The 8,315-nt window shown below is 34.0% G+C and overlaps 1 pseudogene; it reads right to left on the bottom strand.

Moving 5' to 3' along the window:
• Positions 1-2,543: 2,543 nt before the first annotated feature.
• Positions 2,544-5,966, bottom strand: LOC120150475 (annotated as a pseudogene).
• Positions 5,967-8,315: the final 2,349 nt, after the last annotated feature.

Here is an 8,315-nt window from a genome sequence, read left to right as displayed (position 1 = left end):
TTTGATTGTTCCATCATACATCTTCAATTTGATGGTTCCTACGCCAACGATCTCTAAGGCATGATCATTGCAACTATACACAGATCCTCCTGAGACATGTTCATAATGATGGAACCATTCTCTTCTTGAGGTCATGTGATATGTTACTCCCGAACAATGAGCCATATATCTGTAAATCTTTTTCTGTCTTCCACGGTGGTTGACGCTTCACAATATAGAGCATCTCCATCATCTGAAGTGTTTGCGGTATTTCCTTGTGGATTGGAGTTTTTATTTAGACTCCAATAATCCTTCTTCAAGTGACCATTCTTTCCACAGTTGTAACACTTTAAATTCTTCTTGCTCCTCGACTTCGATCTACCATGTTTGTGACTGCTGTTTTGGTCACGTTATGTTGATCTCTATCTCATCGTTGTCAACGCTTCTGCTTGTTGTAGATTTACTTGTCTGTCTTCCTTATTCTTGTGCCGATTTTCTTCTCGTAGAACAGCAGCTGCAACGTCATCGAAGACTAGACTAGAGACATTATTGTTTGTCAAGTTGATGATGAGTTGATCATACGAATCCGGTAGACTTTGAAGTAGAAGTTCAACACGTTATTGTTCTCTTATTTTACAGCTTAAGGATGTAAGTTGAGAAAATAAAGTGTTCAGTGTATTTAAGTGCTCCGTCACTAAAGTAGATTCTGACATACGTAGAGTGTACAATTTTCTCTTAAGGAAAATTTTATTGTGCAGCGACGTGACCTCGTACAGTTTGGTGAGATGATCCTATATCTCCTTAGTTGTCTTCTTCTCCTCGATGCTTGATAATACTTCATCTGTTAATGCTAGATGAAAGTTTGCTATAGCATTCTCGTCCATTTTGATCCATTTGTTGTCATCTGTGAAATCTACCGGCCTTTCATTGATAGCTGCTAGACAACCATCTTTCCTCATGATGGCTTTTATCTTCAATTTTCACAATGAGAAATTTTTCCCATTGAACTTTTCAATGTCAAATTTCGTTGCCATAGGTTATATTACGGATAGCTCCCACTATTTCACTATCGTGAATAGTTCTCTAGAACTTTCAAAGAATGGGTAATATCTTCTTACTTTCTTATGTTAGAGGATCCACCTTTTGGTGGCAACTACAAAGATAATAAGTAGATATTACACACTCTAATCTGGCTCGAATACCAATTGTTACGGAAGACGGCTATCGGATAGAGCAAAATCGCAACTGATAATTTGAGAAAATAAAAATAAAGATAAAAGAGACACAAACCCTAAATAATATAGGGTAAAAACCACGGGCAATGGTAGAAGAATTTCACTATGAGAAAATAGGAATTACAACTTCTCTCGATCTTCCAAGGAGAAAACAATGATAATTCTCTCTTGATATAAAGAAGAAAACAACTCTCAAGAAACTCTCTAAATTCTCTAGTATTGGAAGAGAACTAGAATATTTTGGGATGATTTTGAAACAAAATGAGTTAGGGAATTTATAGTTGAAGATTAAGGACTAATCTTGAAAATACCCTAAAATACAATGACTAAATGTAAGATTGTACCTTTACCATTTTTTCAACAATTAACACTTCTTTTAACAATTCCACCATTCGGTGGAATTATATAATTTTCCCCCCAACTTTCGGTGCAAGTTGACACCGATTTTCAACACTTCTCAAGTAGAAGAGTCTTGTGTAGCCGAGTTAGAGACACAACTTTCTTATGTATATTGGTTGCTACTGAGATGAAGACTGGTGTTGTCTACAGATTGTTGGTGGGCTGGAGGTTGCTTCCTTTTTGTTAGCAGCTTTTGCGTTGAAAGTTGATGTTGCCTTGATGAAGCCCATATAGACACTATAGAAAAATCAATGGAACCAAATTATATAAGTAATCAGGTGATAGTTTATAAATTTCCAAAAATAAAATGGAAACTTCCTAGTTTTTTAAGACTTTTATTTCCATGAATTTCTTCCTTGTAGGTTCTGATATAATGGCCAATTTATCACGCATTTTTTACTGTCTTTTCTAGGATAAAGGGTATCATCTCGTTCTAAATTTTTCTTTTTTGTTAATCTTCTAGGCGGCCTTCTCAAACGAGGTAGCAATATAGAGGGATATTTATAACTTTTGTAATTTATTTCTAAAGATGATTGTGTAGGAATCTTGAGAGAATTTTTAATGTACATGGAGTTTTAGAATTTATATATTAGACTACCAACATATATGATATTATGTATTTGTATTATTCGTGATCTCTGTGTTTATAGTCAATTATGTGTTTTTCTCATCTATATATATAGACAAGATTAAACCACGTTAAATAGTCTCTTAAGCGTGTTTTATTCTATTTTAATATTACCTTGATTATTTTTCTGTTCTTAAAACAAAATGGTATCAGAGTTATGATATGAAGTTTTGAAATAATTTATTACTATAGATTTTGTTAACAATTTTGGATAATGATGGCAATTTAATCCAGATTCGATGGTTCTGACCAAATGGTCGAGATTATAGATCTCATTCTTCTTCAAGAAAAAGTCGGACGAGACGAGTACAATTGCAGACATTGCTTAGAGTGGAAACAGTTTGGAAAGCGACAGAGTCGGTGCTTGAATTCCATATTGAAATGGGACTCACCTATTCTTCTGAATCACTAAGTGAGGCGATTAACATGAGTAAAGTTGTTGCCAAGCTTTGTTCCATCAGGGACAAGCTTCATATGAATGAATTTAACTAGCTTTGTTCAAACGATATGGAGAAGTAAAAGATATTTGCTTGTTTTCTTAAGGTGCCATAGGGATGGAAAGTCTGCATCATTTATTAACGAATGCAGATTCAGCCAAGTCAATGGAACGACCAAAGCTAGCCGCTTTGATTTCGCATTCACAGTGCTCGGCATTGGGATCACTATCTGTCACTATACCAGCACCAGCTTGAAGATACACTACCCATTCTCGGCGGTGGCGGTCAGCATCTTTGTATGAGTACATTGTGTCATAAACGGGTTCCTGTAGTTAAAACCATGGTCCTGAGAGCCAATGCATATCCATATCACCGTCGAACGAAATGCCCCCGAAACCTCCACTGTAAGGCCCTCGTCTCGACACCTCTAACTCGTCAATTAGCTCCATGGCCTTCACCTATTTATGGTGGCGGGACCATAATCTCAGAATTAAGGCAAGCTCCAAAATATTCATTCTACATTTGAGAAAAAGGGATTTTCTTAAGACATGTAAATGATAAGCATTGAACCTTTGGTGCTCCGCTAACGTTTCCCCACGGAAGTGCAGCACGGAGGGCGTCCCAACTAGTGAGATGATCTTGCAACTCACCAGTAACCTGCATCATTTAAGTTTCGAGAAGGTAAATGATGATGTGCATGTCCCTACTCCCTACAGAGTATGATTCTTACTGTGGAGCTTATGTGCATCACATGCGAATATCGTTCGACGGTCATCAGCTTCTCCACCTTTACAGAACCATATTTGGAGACCTAAGCAGAAGAACATGGAAGTTTTAAATGAAACTACAAAGTTCATTTCTTTGGAATGAAAAACTAGACTATAAACCTTCCCATGTCGTTTCGTGCCAAATCAACAAGCATGATGTTCTGCACGTTCCTTTTCATCACTCAGCAGTTTCTTTTCAGCTATGTCATCTTCCGCTAGTGTTTTTCCTCTCCTCGCTGTTCCGGCCAATGGCCTATTTACAATCTTATTCTATATATGGCAGTAACAAAATTTGAGATCTTAGAACAGCCAACTGAAGTGTTTCATGACATCAGCTTAGAGAAGGACAAACATGAAGTTTAATAGTATACCTTTTTTATCCTGGTAAGAATTTCAGGACTTGAAGCAACTAGAATACCTCCTCTAGACTGAAAGGGCATATCAGATTATAATTCAAGAAACATAACTGTTGAGTCACAACTAAAGAATTAATGAACAAGAAACTAACTTGCAAGTAAGCCATATAAGGACTTGGATTAACAACTCTCAAAGCTCTATATATTTCGAACGGATCGGCAAACGTTCGCCGTTCGAAACGTTGACTTAATACAATCCGGAGAATATCCCCTGCTAGAATATGCCCTTTTGCCTTTAGTACAGCCTTCTTATACTCTTCCCTTTCCATATTTGACTTCATTAAAGAAGGGCCGAAGCCATGTGTGTGCAAATCTATGGAGCCTGGAGATAGCTTTGGGCTAAGAATGAAATCCGAGTGTCATAATAAATTAGAACACATAAAATTTAACCGAAACTAGTACTACTTAATAGTTTCTTACAGATCATCACCCTGTAGTCTAGCCACCAACTTCTCGAGGTGTTTAACTCCTTCGTTATAAGCTTTTTCGACAGAGGAGTGTCGGTCTAGCCTCACCCAGTGAATTACATATGCTTTCTGCAGATAAAAGGAACAGTCGATATTACTCCACCAGGATGTATACGTTTACTGCAGAGTTGATTTATAAACTAAAATCCTGAACTGTTTATTGTTGATGGAGTAAACATATACGTTTTCCACATGATCAAATACCACGACGTCATTGTATAGCCCTAGATGTATGTCTGGGAGGTTTCTGTCATGTGGTGCCTTTGAAAAGGGGAGTTTTTTCTTCTCCACATAGCGAACCGTATCGTAGGAGAAATAACCAAACCACCCACCTACACGTCATTGAAATTTTAGCACAATTGTAGAAAAAGACAAGTCACACAGTTCAATACCAGAAAGCTTTATAATTTTTAGCCAAAAGCAGAACTTATAGTTCATTTGTGCATGGATATGCAGGTACTCTATACTAACCAACCAGTCAATTTTGAAGAACTCAAATCCCAAGATTTTCTAAATTCAACCATTGATCATTAATAATGCCAAAATCTTCTGGAAAACATATGGCATACACATCAAATAGCATGCTATGGCCATATAATCTCCATGAAAATCATAAAAAACCATGCATATGCTCTCTGCAATGTATGATCATTTTTTGTCATTATTGCTAAATATTAAATTCAGGTATTTGTCGTTATTACTGAATTGTAAGCCTGTTCTCTCCCTTTCCATGGACAGAGCACAATTTAGTACAAATCATCATTCAAACCAATTGGCATTTTTCGACACGTCTCCTTCTTCAGATATACAAATACACACTCAAAAATTTTATGCCAAACCATCAATCTGCAGGTGTCATTAAACAAGGAGCAAGCGATTAAATTCCTGACAATGCAAAACAGCTAACTTTGAGCCCGCTTTCCTTAATTTGAGCATTAGAAAATCAAAGTTACAAGCAAGAAACATCAAGTGAGATCAAAACATATTCAATAAGGATTGCTGATGAGAGATGCAAACCATTAGCATATTGTCATCATATGCAAACCATCAATCTGCAGGTGTCATTAAACAAGAAGCAAGCGATTAAATTCCCGACAAGGGAAAACAGCTAACTAACTATGAGCCCGCTTTCCTTAATTTGAGCATAGCAAATCAAAGTTACAAGCAAGAAACAACAAGTGAGATCAAAACATATTGAATAAGGATTGCTGATGAGAGATGCAAACCATCAACATATTGCCATCATTTGCAAAACATATGGTATCAAGATTTGTGATAATTAAACCAGCAAAGGGCCTATTATTCACCGCAGAATGCATCAGGAAGATCATCTATTAGTAGGGGTTTCCAGCTCTCTGAGATTCTCTTCGGAATCGACATTGGATCTTCGACTACCTGCTCGGTCAAGCAACCTTCCTCATGATCCATAACCATAACCTTGTTTTCTTTTGCCACAAACTTCCATTGTTGGTTGAGCCCCAACGACACTGTAACGACCCTAATACAGTCGAACTCCAATGTCAAACAAAATCATGAAAATGGATACAACTAAGCATATAGTTAGAGCTCTTACAACACTAGACGCCCTTGGACCAGGCTCCACTGACTCAAAAAGAAAACTTGGAGCCTCTTTATCATCTTCTTTAACCAAACATCGGTAAGCAAGCACCGGATTCAGCTGATCAGAGAAAATGCAACGGTGAAGGGGCACTAAATTTCGATTTTTCGCCGCCTCCACAAACTTCGTTTCATCATTAACTGAAAAAGGGGGTTCAGTTTACTATTTCTACTAAAAAAACTACAGAATACTTAAATCCTACTTTTTCCTGCATTTTCTCAGTAATCAAAGAGAAGGGAAATCAATGCATTCAAATTCAGAACAATTTTTCTACTATTTACTTGCATAAATGACAAAATATCATTGCATTTCAATAAATTTATTTAGTTTCTTCAACAAGGCAGTCCACTTTCATCGTTATACTTCAACCATTTATTTACTTCCAAAAATAATCCTATAAAGAATTTTTTCAAGTTTCCCGCATTTTCTCAACGGTCAAACAGTCCAAAGAAAAGAAGTTTAAATTTACCGAGTAATGAGCATGAAACAGAGCTGCTGCATTTGAGTGAACTACGGGAGCAAATTGAATAGGGAGAATTACGGGTGACCGGAACTTGAGAAAGCCGGTGATTTGAAGGAACCAATCGGTGAGAGAACACAAGGCTAGTACTTTGCACTGTCGTTGTTAATGTCGAGAACATCGAGGTAACGGAAACGGCCAAAAGCCGGTAATCAACCCGGATTCTTCTCTTGAAAATTTGTGAAGGATAAAGGCAGAAATGCTGAGTGGGAATCAAAGCGGTTTACAAGGATTTATGACCTGCATTGCATGTAATAGAAGGTAATAGAAGGTAAAAATGATCATTATATTATTAATTATATTATTAGGTGAATAATTTTTTTGAGAATAATATTCTGACGTTTATGTTCTGATAATTTTTCATACGCAAAGAATATTTTAATCCTCTTCTATAGTAAAGGGTCTATTTGTTTCCTTGTAATTATTTTTTTGGAAAATATTTTTTTCATTTTTCAGTGTTTGGTTAATGAAAAACAAATGGTTAATATAATTCATTTTTCTGATCAACTGAATTTTCTTTATATTTTCTGGAAAACGACTTATCATCTGATTTTCCGTAAGTTTTGTTTCCTTGTAATTGTTTTTTTTGAAAAATATTTTTTTCTCATTTTTCAGTGTTTGGTTAATGAAAACAGATGGTTAATGTAATTTATTTTTTCTGATCAATTGAATTTTCTTTATATTTTCTGGAAAACGACTTATCATCTGATTTTCCGTAAGCCATTTTACGAATTTTTAACTTTTAAAGTCTAATTAACAAAAATATATTATTGAATTGATAAATATTTAATATATACTCCTTAATATACAATATATTCTTATTTTTAATATTTTAACATTTTTTATTTTTTTTTTAATAAATAATTAATAATTAATTATATATTATCTTGTTTTAATAAATAATTACTATAATTTATAATAATTTTATTTTAATAAAATATATTAATCATAATATTTTTATTTATAAAATTGTAGATATAATATTTTAATAATAATATTGACATAAATATTAAATAAATTAGTTTAATATTTTAAAATAATATTATTAATTTATTAATAAATATTATTTATTGTATTTGATGCTTATAATAAAGAATTTTTTAAAAAATTATCAACTACTGCAAAATGAATTACACAACATCATTTAAACACCGTAAAGTGATTTCCAAAAATATTTTCTAATAATATTCATTTTAAAGAATTCATTTCCGGTAAAAAAATAATATTTTAGGTAACGTTTTACCGGATATATTACCAAGCTCAGTAAAGCGCTCAATAATGTTTTGGGTAGAAATAATATGTTTCTGGTAATTTTTTACCGGTTTTGTTAAAAAATAACAAAATCAATAACGTTTTTCCTTAGCCGCATATTAAGACCGTCGTACGGTAGAACTTCCCCGTTACTTCCTCTTGTATCATTTATCAAACAATATTATTCTAATCATTTTAATACATTAAGGGCATTTCAATAATTTTACCTCTAAGGGTCTTTTTAACCCTTTTCTAGTTAATTAGTGGAGCATTTCAGAAAATTTTCAGCTTATAACCTTTCAATTTTTTGATTACATCATTCATAATTTAATTTTATAACCTTTAAGTCATTTCAAAACTTGTACTATTTTATCCGTTTTAACACTTGAGGGTACTTTAGTAATTTAGCTTCAATAGGGTTATTACAGCCATTTTCTGAATCATGATAATTTATTGCATTCATTATTTTAGATCAGTTTACTCATTTAACCTTATAAGGCTAATTTAGTTATTTTAACCACCTAAGGATATGTTAGTAATTATACGCACACGAGAATTGATTGAACATTCTAAAGTTACAATAGAGCACTTAATTAAT

Source organism: Hibiscus syriacus, unplaced genomic scaffold (assembly GCF_006381635.1).
Source record: "Hibiscus syriacus cultivar Baekdansim isolate YM2019G1 unplaced genomic scaffold, ASM638163v2 tig00000218_pilon, whole genome shotgun sequence".
Classification (NCBI taxonomy): domain Eukaryota; kingdom Viridiplantae; phylum Streptophyta; class Magnoliopsida; order Malvales; family Malvaceae; genus Hibiscus; species Hibiscus syriacus.
This window is presented reverse-complemented; position numbering and strand designations above follow the sequence as displayed.